This window comes from Salminus brasiliensis, chromosome 3 (assembly GCF_030463535.1).
Source record: "Salminus brasiliensis chromosome 3, fSalBra1.hap2, whole genome shotgun sequence".
Classification (NCBI taxonomy): domain Eukaryota; kingdom Metazoa; phylum Chordata; class Actinopteri; order Characiformes; family Bryconidae; genus Salminus; species Salminus brasiliensis.
In genome coordinates this window covers 13,616,916-13,631,156 of record NC_132880.1, presented here as the reverse complement: position 1 = coordinate 13,631,156, position 14,241 = coordinate 13,616,916, and the positions used below count along the sequence as shown (strand labels likewise).

The 14,241-nt window shown below is 39.1% G+C and overlaps 7 non-coding genes across 7 annotated transcripts; all 7 read left to right on the top strand.

Annotated features, from left to right (window-relative positions):
* Nucleotides 1-4,468: 4,468 nt before the first annotated feature.
* Nucleotides 4,469-4,540, top strand: trnac-gca (transfer RNA cysteine (anticodon GCA)). The gene has a single exon. It is a non-coding gene; the product is annotated as a tRNA-Cys (tRNA).
* Nucleotides 4,541-5,248: 708 nt separating this feature from the next.
* trnac-gca (transfer RNA cysteine (anticodon GCA)) lies at nucleotides 5,249-5,320 on the top strand. Its single transcript has one exon. It is a non-coding gene; the product is annotated as a tRNA-Cys (tRNA).
* Nucleotides 5,321-6,028: 708 nt separating this feature from the next.
* trnac-gca (transfer RNA cysteine (anticodon GCA)) lies at nucleotides 6,029-6,100 on the top strand. Its single transcript has one exon. It is a non-coding gene; the product is annotated as a tRNA-Cys (tRNA).
* A 708-nt stretch (nucleotides 6,101-6,808) lies between these two features.
* Nucleotides 6,809-6,880, top strand: trnac-gca (transfer RNA cysteine (anticodon GCA)). The gene has a single exon. It is a non-coding gene; the product is annotated as a tRNA-Cys (tRNA).
* Nucleotides 6,881-8,818: 1,938 nt separating this feature from the next.
* Nucleotides 8,819-8,890, top strand: trnac-gca (transfer RNA cysteine (anticodon GCA)). The gene has a single exon. It is a non-coding gene; the product is annotated as a tRNA-Cys (tRNA).
* Nucleotides 8,891-9,598: 708 nt separating this feature from the next.
* Nucleotides 9,599-9,670, top strand: trnac-gca (transfer RNA cysteine (anticodon GCA)). Its single transcript has one exon. It is a non-coding gene; the product is annotated as a tRNA-Cys (tRNA).
* Nucleotides 9,671-10,378: 708 nt separating this feature from the next.
* Nucleotides 10,379-10,450, top strand: trnac-gca (transfer RNA cysteine (anticodon GCA)). Its single transcript has one exon. It is a non-coding gene; the product is annotated as a tRNA-Cys (tRNA).
* Nucleotides 10,451-14,241: the final 3,791 nt, after the last annotated feature.

The window sequence follows — 14,241 nt, the reverse complement described above, 5'->3', positions numbered from 1 at the left end:
TGGCAGGTTTCTTTAATTTGCTGGGGTGGTAAAGCTGAGTGGTAGAGCATTTTACTGCTAAAGAAAAAGTCTCCCTTTCAATTATGTGTGTTCCCTGAGAAATATATATATTGATAGTTTTGATACTTTCAGAATTGAATTCACCATCACAAATTGTAAAGCCAACTAGATGTTTCCGAGTGTTGTTTGGGTTTCCTGCAAAGCTGTGCAACTGGGGGGGTCTAGCTCAGTGGTAGAGCATTTGACTGCAGATCAAGAGGTCCCCAGTTCAAATCTGGGTGCCCCCTGTGGGGTATAAAAATGGATACTTTTGCTTTCAGATTGGAAGAGACATTACAATTTTTTAAGTCAAATGCATGACACATATTGTTGTCTGAGCTTTCTGACATTTTTTACAGGCTGGTTGGAACAGCTCAGTGATAAAGTCTTTATCTGCAGATCAAGAGGTCCCCAATTCAAATGTGAGTTCCCCCTGAACAAAACATTTAAGGCCAGGTTTAAGAGTTTCAGATTTCTACACAATGTCATAAAATCTCAAGGCAAGTACATGAAGCCTACATATTTTGTTGAGGTGTGTGGTCAGTCTGCCTCTTTTTACTGTTATAGAGGTTTAACTCACTGATGAATTGCCCAGTGAAATACATATTTAAAGTAAGGTTTGAACTTTCCAATCAACTACATCAAGCTTAAGGCCAATGAAGGCCAAGTTTGAAACTTTGAAATTTGAACAGCCAATGGCAAACTTTCAAGTCAAATACACCAAGCATGTTGTTGTGTGGGTGGCAGGTTTCTTTAATTTGCTGGGGTGGTAAAGCTGAGTGTTAGAGCATTTTACTGCTAAAGAAAAAGTCTCCCTTTCAATTATGTGTGTTCCCTGAGAAATATATATATTGATAGTTTTGATACTTTCAGAATTGAATTCACCATCACAAATTGTAAAGCCAACTAGATGTTTCCGAGTGTTGTTTGGGTTTCCTGCTAAGCTGTGCAACTGTCGGGGTATAGCTCAGTGGTAGAGCATTTGACTGCAGATCAAGAGGTCCCCAGTTCAAATCTGGGTGCCCCTTGTGGGGTATAAAAATTGATACTTTTGCTTTCAGATTGGAAGAGACATTACAATTTTTTAAGTCAAATGCATGACACATATTGTTGTCTGAGCTTTCTGACATTTTTTACAGGCTGGTTGGAACAGCTCAGTGATAAAGTCTTTATCTGCAGATCAAGAGGTCCCCAATTCAAATGTGAGTTCCCCCTGAACAAAACATTTAAGGCCAGGTTTAAGAGTTTCAGATTTCTACACAATGTCATAAAATCTCAAGGCAAGTACATGAAGCCTACATATTTTGTTGAGGTGTGTGGTCAGTCTGCCTCTTTTTACTGTTATAGAGGTTTAACTCACTGATGAATTGCCCAGTGAAATACATATTTAAAGTAAGGTTTGAACTTTCCAATCAACTACATCAAGCTTAAGGCCAATGAAGGCCAAGTTTGAAACTTTGAAATTTGAACAGCCAATGGCAAACTTTCAAGTCAAATACACCAAGCATGTTGTTGTGTGGGTGGCAGGTTTCTTTAATTTGCTGGGGTGGTAAAGCTGAGTGGTAGAGCATTTTACTGCTAAAGAAAAAGTCTCCCTTTCAATTATGTGTGTTCCCTGAGAAATATATATATTGATAGTTTTGATACTTTCAGAATTGAATTCACCATCACAAATTGTAAAGCCAACTAGATGTTTCAGAGTGTTGTTTGGGTTTCCTGCAAAGCTGTGCAACTGTGGTGGTATAGCTCAGTGGTAGAGCAATTGACTGCAGATCAAGAGGTCCCCAGTTCAAATCTAGGTGCCCCTTGTTTGGTATGAAAATGGATACTTTTGCTTTCAGATTGGAAGAGACATTACAATTTTTTAAGTCAAATGCATGACACATATTGTTGTCAAGTGTCGTCTCGGTTCGTCTTCTTCTGGAGATGGACTTGTTATTCAAAAAGGAGAGTCTGTAGCCACCGTCTTTAGTTGTAACAATAATATATTTTATTGCAATCGAAAGAACAGTGTGGAGAGAGTCTGCCAATTCTGGGTGCCCTTCGGTCTCTCTCTCCGACTTAGGAACACCGTGAGTTTTTTATACCCTATTTCACGCCACATTCTGTTGGAATGTTGCCATATATGGAATGTTTACATTTCATCCATAGGGAACAGCCATTAGCTCCCCCATTACCTAAGTGGTCCATGGCCACATCTGGACAGCGTTTAAATCACTGACACGTCTGCCCAAAGGGATGTCCAAATCTAAACAGTATCTTATCTCTGTTCAATTTGTGTATATTTGGTCAATCCTAAGAGAGACAAGGGCCCTAGCTCTCAAAGCCTGCGTGGCGCAAATTAACATGGCCTTATCAATGTTACTCACTGCTTTTTCAACAACACCCCTTTTGTGTTCCTCATTTTCCTTATACCTTGTCATTACTCTTGTTCCTACGTATTTTCTCATTCCTTACACCCCCGAATTGTGGTGGCACAACCCACAAACGACCCAAATTTAGAACAGAGTCTCCTCCCAAATAATGTCACAACCTCAAATTTTACAATTGCACGCCAGTGCAGCCTCACAGCACACATCCCAGCACAACGCTGAAACCCAAGCTCGAATAGTGAGAAAAGTGCTCACCGTGTATTGTTGGCTCACGAGCAAAAGTTTTCCACGTGGTACCGTCTGGTGCCGCCGGAAGTCACAGCTGGGTCCCTGTTCGGGCGCCAAAATTTGTCGTCTCGGTTCGTCTTCTTCTGGAGATGGACTTGTTATTCAAAAAGGAGAGTCTGTAGCCACCGTCTTTAGTTGTAACAATAATATATTTTATTGCAATCGAAAGAACAGTGTGGAGAGAGTCTGCCAATTCTGGGTGCCCTTCGGTCTCTCTCTCCGACTTAGGAACACCGTGAGTTTTTTATACCCTATTTCACGCCACATTCTGTTGGAATGTTGCCATATATGGAATGTTTACATTTCATCCATAGGGAACAGCCATTAGCTCCCCCATTACCTAAGTGGTCCATGGCCACATCTGGACAGCGTTTAAATCACTGACACGTCTGCCCAAAGGGATGTCCAAATCTAAACAGTATCTTATCTCTGTTCAATTTGTGTATATTTGGTCAAGAAACGGGGCCCCCTTTCTTTTCTACATCTGCAAAGCCAACGAATATACTACACAAGTTTGAAACTTTGAAATTTGAACAGCCAATGGCAAACTTTCAAGTCAAATACACCAAGCATGTTGTTGTGTGGGTGGCAGGTTTCTTTAATTTGCTGGGGTGGTAAAGCTGAGTGGTAGAGCATTTTACTGCTAAAGAAAAAGTCTCCCTTTCAATTGTGTGTGTTCCCTGAGAAATATATATATTGATAGTTTTGATACTTTCAGAATTGAATTCACCATCACAAATTGTAAAGCCAACTAGATGTTTCCGAGTGTTGTTTGGGTTTCCTGCAAAGCTGTGCGACTGTGGGGGTATAGCTCAGTGGTAGAGCATTTGACTGCAGATCAAGAGGTCCCCAGTTCAAATCTGGGTGCACCCTGTGGGGTATATTAAAATGTATTATTGTGGCTTTCAGATTGGAAGAGACATTAAAATTGTTTAAGTCAAATGCATGACACATATTGTCTGAGCTTTCTGACATTTATTTACAGGCTGGTTGGAACAGCTCAGTGATAGAGTCTTTATCTGCAGATCAAGAGGTCCCCATTTCAAATCTGGGTGCCCCCTGTTTGGTATAAAAATGGATACGTTTGCTTTCAGATTAGAAGAGACATTACAATTTTTTAAGTCAAATGCATGACACATATTGTTGTCTGAGCTTTCTGACATTTTTTACAGGCTGGTTGGAACAGCTCAGTGATAAAGTCTTTATCTGCAGATCAAGAGGTCCCCAATTCAAATGTGAGTTCCCCCTGAACAAAACATTTAAGGCCAGGTTTAAGAGTTTCAGATTTCTACACAATGTCATAAAATCTCAAGGCAAGTACATGAAGCCTACATATTTTGTTGAGGTGTGTGGTCAGTCTGCCTCTTTTTACTGTTATAGAGGTTTAACTCACTGATGAATTGCCCAGTGAAATACATATTTAAAGTAAGGTTTGAACTTTCCAATCAACTACATGAAGCTTAAGGCCAATGAAGGCCAAGTTTGAAACTTTGAAATTTGAACAGCCAATGGCAAAGTTTCAAGTCAAATACACCAAGCATGTTGTTGTGTGGGTGGCAGGTTTCTTTAATTTGCTGGGGTGGTAAAGCTGAGTGGTAGAGCATTTTACTGCTAAAGAAAAAGTCTCCCTTTCAATTATGTGTGTTCCCTGAGAAATATATATATTGATAGTTTTGATACTTTCAGAATTGAATTCACCATCACAAATTGTAAAGCCAACTAGATGTTTCCAAGTGTTGTTTGGGTTTCCTGCAAAGCTGTGCGACTGTGGGGGTATAGCTCAGTGGTAGAGCATTTGACTGCAGATTAAGAGGTCCCCAGTTCAAATCTGGGTGCCCCCTGTGGGGTATAAAAATGGATACTTTTGCTTTCAGATTGGAAGAGACATTACAATTTTTTAAGTCAAATGCATGACACATATTGTTGTCTGAGCTTTCTGACATTTTTTACAGGCTGGTTGGAACAGCTCAGTGATAAAGTCTTTATCTGCAGATCAAGAGGTCCCCAATTCAAATGTGAGTTCCCACTGAACAAAACATTTAAGGCCAGGTTTAAGAGTTTCAGATTTCTACACAATGTCATAAAATCTCAAGGCAAGTACATGAAGCCTACATATTTTGTTGAGGTGTGTGGTCAGTCTGCCTCTTTTTACTGTTATAGAGGTTTAACTCACTGATGAATTGCCCAGTGAAATACATATTTAAAGTAAGGTTTGAACTTTCCAATCAACTACATGAAGCTTAAGGCCAATGAAGGCCAAGTTTGAAACTTTGAAATTTGAACAGACAATGGCAAACTTTCAAGTCTAATACACCAAGCATGTTGTTGTGTGGGTGGCAGGTTTCTTTAATTTGCTGGGGTGGTAAAGCTGAGTGGTAGAGCATTTTACTGCTTAAGAAAAAGTCTCCCTTTCAATTGTGTGTGTTCCCTGAGAAATATATATATTGATAGTTTTGATACCTTCAGAATTGAATTCACCATCACAAATTGTAAAGCCAACTAGATGTTTCCGAGTGTTGTTTGGGTTTCCTGCAAAGCTGGGCAACTGTGGGGGTATAGCTCAGTGGTAGAGCATTTGACTGCAGATCAAGAGGTCCCCAGTTCAAATCTGGGTGCCCCCTGTGGGGTATAAAAATGGATACTTTTGCTTTCAGATTGGAAGAGACATTACAATTTTTTAAGTCAAATGCATGACACATATTGTTGTCTGAGCTTTCTGACATTTTTTACAGGCTGGTTGGAACAGCTCAGTGATAAAGTCTTTATCTGCAGATCAAGAGGTCCCCAATTCAAATGTGAGTTCCCCCTGAACAAAACATTTAAGGCCAGGTTTAAGAGTTTCAGATTTCTACACAATGTCATAAAATCTCAAGGCAAGTACATGAAGCCTACATATTTTGTTGAGGTGTGTGGTCAGTCTGCCTCTTTTTACTGTTATAGAGGTTTAACTCACTGATGAATTGCCCAGTGAAATACATATTTAAAGTAAGGTTTGAACTTTCCAATCAACTACATGAAGCTTAAGGCCAATGAAGGCCAAGTTTGAAACTTTGAAATTTGAACAGCCAATGGCAAACTTTCAAGTCAAATACACCAAGCATGTTGTTGTGTGGGTGGCAGGTTTCTTTAATTTGCTGGGGTGGTAAAGCTGAGTGGTAGAGCATTTTTCTGCTAAAGAAAAAGTCTCCCTTTCAATTATGTGTGTTCTCTGAGAAATATATATATTGATAGTTTTGATACTTTCAGAATTGAATTCACCATCACAAATTGTAAAGCCAACTAGATGTTTCCAAGTGTTGTTTGGGTTTCCTGCAAAGCTGTGCAACTGTGGGGGTATAGCTCAGTGGTAGAGCATTTGACTGCAGATTAAGAGGTCCCCAGTTCAAATCTGGGTGCCCCCTGTGGGGTATAAAAATGGATACTTTTGCTTTCAGATTGGAAGAGACATTACAATTTTTTAAGTCAAATGCATGACACATATTGTTGTCTGAGCTTTCTGACATTTTTTACAGGCTGGTTGGAACAGCTCAGTGATAAAGTCTTTATCTGCAGATCAAGAGGTCCCCAATTCAAATGTGAGTTCCCACTGAACAAAACATTTAAGGCCAGGTTTAAGAGTTTCAGATTTCTACACAATGTCATAAAATCTCAAGGCAAGTACATGAAGCCTACATATTTTGTTGAGGTGTGTGGTCAGTCTGCCTCTTTTTACTGTTATAGAGGTTTAACTCACTGATGAATTGCCCAGTGAAATACATATTTAAAGTAAGGTTTGAACTTTCCAATCAACTACATCAAGCTTAAGGCCAATGAAGGCCAAGTTTGAAACTTTGAAATTTGAACAGCCAATGGCAAACTTTCAAGTCAAATACACCAAGCATGTTGTTGTGTGGGTGGCAGGTTTCTTTAATTTGCTGGGGTGGTAAAGCTGAGTGGTAGAGCATTTTACTGCTAAAGAAAAAGTCTCCCTTTCAATTATGTGTGTTCCCTGAGAAATATATATATTGATAGTTTTGATACCTTCAGAATTGAATTCACCATCACAAATTGTAAAGCCAACTAGATGTTTGCGAGTGTTGTTTGGGTTTCCTGCAAAGCTGGGCAACTGTGGGGGTATAGCTCAGTGGTAGAGCATTTGACTGCAGATCAAGAGGTCCCCAGTTCAAATCTGGGTGCCCCCTGTGGGGTATAAAAATGGATACTTTTGCTTTCAGATTGGAAGAGACATTACAATTTTTTAAGTCAAATGCATGACACATATTGTTGTCTGAGCTTTCTGACATTTTTTACAGTCTGGTTGGAACAGCTCAGTGATAAAGTCTTTATCTGCAGATCAAGAGGTCCCCAATTCAAATGTGAGTTCCCCCTGAACAAAACATTTAAGGCCAGGTTTAAGAGTTTCAGATTTCTACACAATGTCATAAAATCTCAAGGCAAGTACATGAAGCCTACATATTTTGTTGAGGTGTGTGGTCAGTCTGCCTCTTTTTACTGTTATAGAGGTTTAACTCACTGATGAATTGCCCAGTGAAATACATATTTAAAGTAAGGTTTGAACTTTCCAATCAACTACATGAAGCTTAAGGCCAATGAAGGCCAAGTTTGAAGCTTTGAAATTTGAACAGCCAATGGCAAACTTTCATGTCAAATACACCAAGCATGTTGTTGTGTGGGTGGCAGGTTTCTTTAATTTGCTGGGGTGGTAAAGCTGAGTGGTAGAGCATTTTACTGCTAAAGAAAAAGTCTCCCTTTCAATTATGTGTGTTCCCTGAGAAATATATATATTGATAGTTTTGATACTTTCAGAATTGAATTCACCATCACAAATTGTAAAGCCAACTAGATGTTTCCAAGTGTTGTTTGGGTTTCCTGCAAAGCTGTGCAACTGTGGGGGTATAGCTCAGTGGTAGAGCATTTGACTGCAGATCAAGAGGTCCCCAGTTCAAATCTTGGTGCCCCCTGTGGGGTATAAAAATGGATACTTTTGCTTTCAGATTGGAAGAGACATTACAATTTTTTAAGTCAAATGCATGACACATATTGTTGTCTGAGCTTTCTGACATTTTTTACAGGCTGGTTGGAACAGCTCAGTGATAAAGTCTTTATCTGCAGATCAAGAGGTCCCCAATTCAAATGAGAGTTCCCCCTGAACAAAACATTTAAGGCCAGGTTTAAGAGTTTCAGATTTCTACACAATGTCATAAAATCTCAAGGCAAGTACATGAAGCCTACATATTTTGTTGAGGTATGCGGTCAGTCTGCCTCTTTTTGCTGTTATAGAGGTTTAACTCACTGATGAATTGCCCAGTGAAATACATATTTAAAGTAAGATTTGAACTTTCCAATCAACTACATGAAGCTTAAGGCCAATGAAGGCCAAGTTTGAAACTTTGAAATTTGAACAGGCAATGGCAAACTTTCAAGTCAAATACACCAAGCATGTTGTTGTGTGGGTGGCAGGTTTCTTTAATTTGCTGGGGTGGTAAAGCTGAGTGGTAGAGCATTTTACTGCTAAAGAAAAAATCTCCCTTTCAATTATGTGTGTTCCCTGAGAAATATATATATTGATAGTTTTGATACTTTCAGAATTGAATTCACCATCACAAATTGTAAAGCCAACTAGATGTTTCCGAGTGTTGTTTGGGTTTCCTGCAAAGCTGTGCAACTGTGGGGGTATAGCTCAGTTGTAGAGCATTTGACTGCAGATCAAGAGGTCCCCAGTTCAAATCTGGGTGCCCCCTGTGGGGTATAAAAATGGATACTCTTGCTTTCAGATTGGAAGAGACATTACAATTTTTTAAGTCAAATGCATGACACATATTGTTGTCAAGTTTGAAACTTTGAAATTTGAACAGCCAATGGCAAACTTTCAAGTCAAATACACCAAGCATGTTGTTGTGTGGGTGGCAGGTTTCTTTAATTTGCTGGGGTGGTAAAGCTGAGTGGTAGAGCATTTTACTGCTAAAGAAAAAGTCTCCCTTTCAATTATGTGTGTTCCCTGAGAAATATATATATTGATAGTTTTGATACTTTCAGAATTGAATTCACCATCACAAATTGTAAAGCCAACTAGATGTTTCCAAGTGTTGTTTGGGTTTCCTGCAAAGCTGTGCAACTGTGGGGGTATAGCTCAGTGGTAGAGCATTTGACTGCAGATTAAGAGGTCCCCAGTTCAAATCTGGGTGCCCCCTGTGGGGTATAAAAATGGATACTTTTGCTTTCAGATTGCAAGAGACATTACAATTTTTTAAGTCAAATGCATGACACATATTGTTGTCTGAGCTTTCTGACATTTTTTACAGGCTGGTTGGAACAGCTCAGTGATAAAGTCTTTATCTGCAGATCAAGAGGTCCCCAATTCAAATGTGAGTTCCCACTGAACAAAACATTTAAGGCCAGGTTTAAGAGTTTCAGATTTCTACACAATGTCATAAAATCTCAAGGCAAGTACATGAAGCCTACATATTTTGTTGAGGTGTGTGGTCAGTCTGCCTCTTTTTACTGTTATAGAGGTTTAACTCACTGATGAATTGCCCAGTGAAATACATATTTAAAGTAAGGTTTGAACTTTCCAATCAACTACATGAAGCTTAAGGCCAATGAAGGCCAAGTTTGAAACTTTGAAATTTGAACAGACAATGGCAAACTTTCAAGTCTAATACACCAAGCATGTTGTTGTGTGGGTGGCAGGTTTCTTTAATTTGCTGGGGTGGTAAAGCTGAGTGGTAGAGCATTTTACTGCTAAAGAAAAAGTCTCCCTTTCAATTGTGTGTGTTCCCTGAGAAATATATATATTGATAGTTTTGATACCTTCAGAATTGAATTTACCATCACAAATTGTAAAGCCAACTAGATGTTTCCGAGTGTTGTTTGGGTTTCCTGCAAAGCTGGGCAACTGTGGGGGTATAGCTCAGTGGTAGAGCATTTGACTGCAGATCAAGAGGTCCCCAGTTCAAATCTGGGTGCCCCCTGTGGGGTATAAAAATGGATACTTTTGCTTTCAGATTGGAAGAGACATTACAATTTTTTAAGTCAAATGCATGACACATATTGTTGTCTGAGCTTTCTGACATTTTTTACAGGCTGGTTGGAACAGCTCAGTGATAAAGTCTTTATCTGCAGATCAAGAGGTCCCCAATTCAAATGTGAGTTCCCCCTGAACAAAACATTTAAGGCCAGGTTTAAGAGTTTCAGATTTCTACACAATGTCATAAAATCTCAAGGCAAGTACATGAAGCCTACATATTTTGTTGAGGTGTGTGGTCAGTCTGCCTCTTTTTACTGTTATAGAGGTTTAACTCACTGATGAATTGCCCAGTGAAATACATATTTAAAGTAAGGTTTGAACTTTCCAATCAACTACATGAAGCTTAAGGCCAATGAAGGCCAAGTTTGAAACTTTGAAATTTGAACAGCCAATGGCAAACTTTCAAGTCAAATACACCAAGCATGTTGTTGTGTGGGTGGCAGGTTTCTTTAATTTGCTGGGGTGGTAAAGCTGAGTGGTAGAGCATTTTTCTGCTAAAGAAAAAGTCTCCCTTTCAATTATGTGTGTTCCCTGAGAAATATATATATTGATAGTTTTGATACTTTCAGAATTGAATTCACCATCACAAATTGTAAAGCCAACTAGATGTTTCCAAGTGTTGTTTGGGTTTCCTGCAAAGCTGTGCAACTGTGGGGGTATAGCTCAGTGGTAGAGCATTTGACTGCAGATTAAGAGGTCCCCAGTTCAAATCTGGGTGCCCCCTGTGGGGTATAAAAATGGATACTTTTGCTTTCAGATTGGAAGAGACATTACAATTTTTTAAGTCAAATGCATGACACATATTGTTGTCTGAGCTTTCTGACATTTTTTACAGGCTGGTTGGAACAGCTCAGTGATAAAGTCTTTATCTGCAGATCAAGAGGTCCCCAATTCAAATGTGAGTTCCCACTGAACAAAACATTTAAGGCCAGGTTTAAGAGTTTCAGATTTCTACACAATGTCATAAAATCTCAAGGTAAGTACATGAAGCCTACATATTTTGTTGAGGTGTGTGGTCAGTCTGCCTCTTTTTACTGTTATAGAGGTTTAACTCACTGATGAATTGCCCAGTGAAATACATATTTAAAGTAAGGTTTGAACTTTCCAATCAACTACATCAAGCTTAAGGCCAATGAAGGCCAAGTTTGAAACTTTGAAATTTGAACAGCCAATGGCAAACTTTCAAGTCAAATACACCAAGCATGTTGTTGTGTGGGTGGCAGGTTTCTTTAATTTGCTGGGGTGGTAAAGCTGAGTGGTAGAGCATTTTACTGCTAAAGAAAAAGTCTCCCTTTCAATTGTGTGTGTTCCCTGAGAAATATATATATTGATAGTTTTGATACCTTCAGAATTGAATTCACCATCACAAATTGTAAAGCCAACTAGATGTTTGCGAGTGTTGTTTGGGTTTCCTGCAAAGCTGGGCAACTGTGGGGGTATAGCTCAGTGGTAGAGCATTTGACTGCAGATCAAGAGGTCCCCATTTCAAATCTGGGTGCCCCCTGTGGGGTATAAAGATGGATACTTTTGCTTTCAGATTGGAAGAGACATTACAATTTTTTAAGTCAAATGCATGACACATATTGTTGTCTGAGCTTTCTGACATTTTTTACAGGCTGGTTGGAACAGCTCAGTGATAAAGTCTTTATCTGCAGATCAAGAGGTCCCCAATTCAAATGTGAGTTCCCCCTGAACAAAACATTTAAGGCCAGGTTTAAGAGTTTCAGATTTCTACACAATGTCATAAAATCTCAAGGCAAGTACATGAAGCCTACATATTTTGTTGAGGTGTGTGGTCAGTCTGCCTCTTTTTACTGTCATAGAGGTTTAACTCACTGATGAATTGCCCAGTGAAATACATATTTAAAGTAAGGTTTGAACTTTCCAATCAACTACATGAAGCTTAAGGCCAATGAAGGCCAAGTTTGAAGCTTTGAAATTTGAACAGCCAATGGCAAACTTTCATGTCAAATACACCAAGCATGTTGTTGTGTGGGTGGCAGGTTTCTTTAATTTGCTGGGGTGGTAAAGCTGAGTGGTAGAGCATTTTACTGCTAAAGAAAAAGTCTCCCTTTCAATTATGTGTGTTCCCTGAGAAATATATATATTGATAGTTTTGATACTTTCAGAATTGAATTCACCATCACAAATTGTAAAGCCAACTAGATGTTTCCGAGTGTTGTTTGGGTTTCCTGCAAAGCTGTGCAACTGTGGGGGTATAGCTCAGTGGTAGAGCATTTGACTGCAGATCAAGAGGTCCCCAGTTCAAATCTTGGTGCCCCCCGTGGGGTATAAAAATGGATACTTTTGCTTTCAGATTGGAAGAGACATTACAATTTTTTAAGTCAAATGCATGACACATATTGTTGTCTGAGCTTTCTGACATTTTTTACAGGCTGGTTGGAACAGCTCAGTGATAAAGTCTTTATCTGCAGATCAAGAGGTCCCCAATTCAAATGTGAGTTCCCCCTGAACAAAACATTTAAGGCCAGGTTTAAGAGTTTCAGATTTCTACACAATGTCATAAAATCTCAAGGCAAGTACATGAAGCCTACATATTTTGTTGAGGTGTGCGGTCAGTCTGCCTCTTTTTGCTGTTATAGAGGTTTAACTCACTGATGAATTGCCCAGTGAAATACATATTTAAAGTAAGGTTTGAACTTTCCAATCAACTACATCAAGCTTAAGGCCAATGAAGGCCAAGTTTGAAACTTTGAAATTTGAACAGGCAATGGCAAACTTTCAAGTCAAATACACCAAGCATGTTGTTGTGTGGGTGGCAGGTTTCTTTAATTTGCTGGGGTGGTAAAGCTGAGTGGTAGAGCATTTTACTGCTAAAGAAAAAATCTCCCTTTCAATTATGTGTGTTCCCTGAGAAATATATATATTGATAGTTTTGATACTTTCAGAATTGAATTCACCATCACAAATTGTAAAGCCAACTAGATGTTTCCGAGTGTTGTTTGGGTTTCCTGCAAAGCTGTGCAACTGTGGGGGTATAGCTCAGTTGTAGAGCATTTGACTGCAGATCAAGAGGTCCCCAGTTCAAATCTGGGTGCCCCCTGTGGGGTATAAAAATGGATACTTTTGCTTTCAGATTGGAAGAGACATTACAATTTTTTAAGTCAAATGCATGACACATATTGTTGTCAAGTTTGAAACTTTGAAATTTGAACAGCCAATGGCAAACTTTCAAGTCAAATACACCAAGCATGTTGTTGTGTGGGTGGCAGGTTTCTTTAATTTGCTGGGGTGGTAAAGCTGAGTGGTAGAGCATTTTACTGCTAAAGAAAATGTCTCCCTTTCAATTATGTGTGTTCCCTGAGAAATATATATATTGATAGTTTTGATACTTTCAGAATTGAATTCACCATCACAAATTGTAAAGCCAACTAGATGTTTCCGAGTGTTGTCTGGGTTTCCTGCAGAGCTGTGCAACTGTGGGGGTATAGCTCAGTGGTAGAGCATTTGACTGCAGATCAAGAGGTCCCAAGTTCAAATCTGAGTGCTACCTGTGTGGTATAAAAATGGATACTTTTGCTTTCAGATTGGAAGAGACATTACAATTTTTTAAGTCAAATGCATGACACATATTGTTGTCTGAGCTTTCTAACATTTTTTACAGGCTGGTTGGAACAGCTCAGTGATAAAGTCTTTATCTGCAGATCAAGAGGTCCCCAATTCAAATATGAGTTCCCCCTGAACAAAACATTTAAGGCCAGGTTTAAGAGTTTCAGATTTCTACACAATGTCATAAAATCTCAAGGCAAGTACATGAAGCCTACATATTTTGTTGAGGTGTGTGGTCAGTCTGCCTCTTTTTACTGTTATAGAGGTTTAACTCACTGATGAATTGCCCAGTGAAATACGTATTTAAAGTAAGGTTTGAACTTTCCAATCATCTACATGAAGCTTAAGGCCAATGAAGGCCAAGTTTGAAACTTTGAAATTTGAACAGCCAATGGCAAACTTTCAAGTCAAATACACCAAGCATGTTGTTGTGTGGGTGGCAGGTTTCTTTAATTTGCTGGGGTGGTAAAGCTGAGTGGTGGAGCATTTTACTGCTAAAGAAAAAGTCTCCCTTTCAATTATGTGTGTTCCCTGAGAAATATATATATTGATAGTTTTGATACTTTCAGAATTGAATTCACCATCACAAATTGTAAAGCCAACTAGATGTTTCCGAGTGTTGTATGGGTTTCCTGCAAAGCTGTGCAACTGTTGGGGTCTAGCTCAGTGGTAGAGAATTTGACTGCAGATCAAGAGTTCCCCAGTTCAAATCTGGGTGCCCCCTGTGGGATATAAAAATGGATACTTTTGCTTTCAGATTGGAAGAGACATTACAATTTTTTAAGTCAAATGCATGACACATATTGTTGTCTGAGCTTTCTGACATTTTTTACAGGCTGGTTGGAACAGCTCAGTGATAAAGTCTTTATCTGCAGATCAAGAGGTCCCCAATTCAAATGTGAGTTCCCCCTGAACAAAACATTTAAGGCCAGGTTTAAGAGTTTC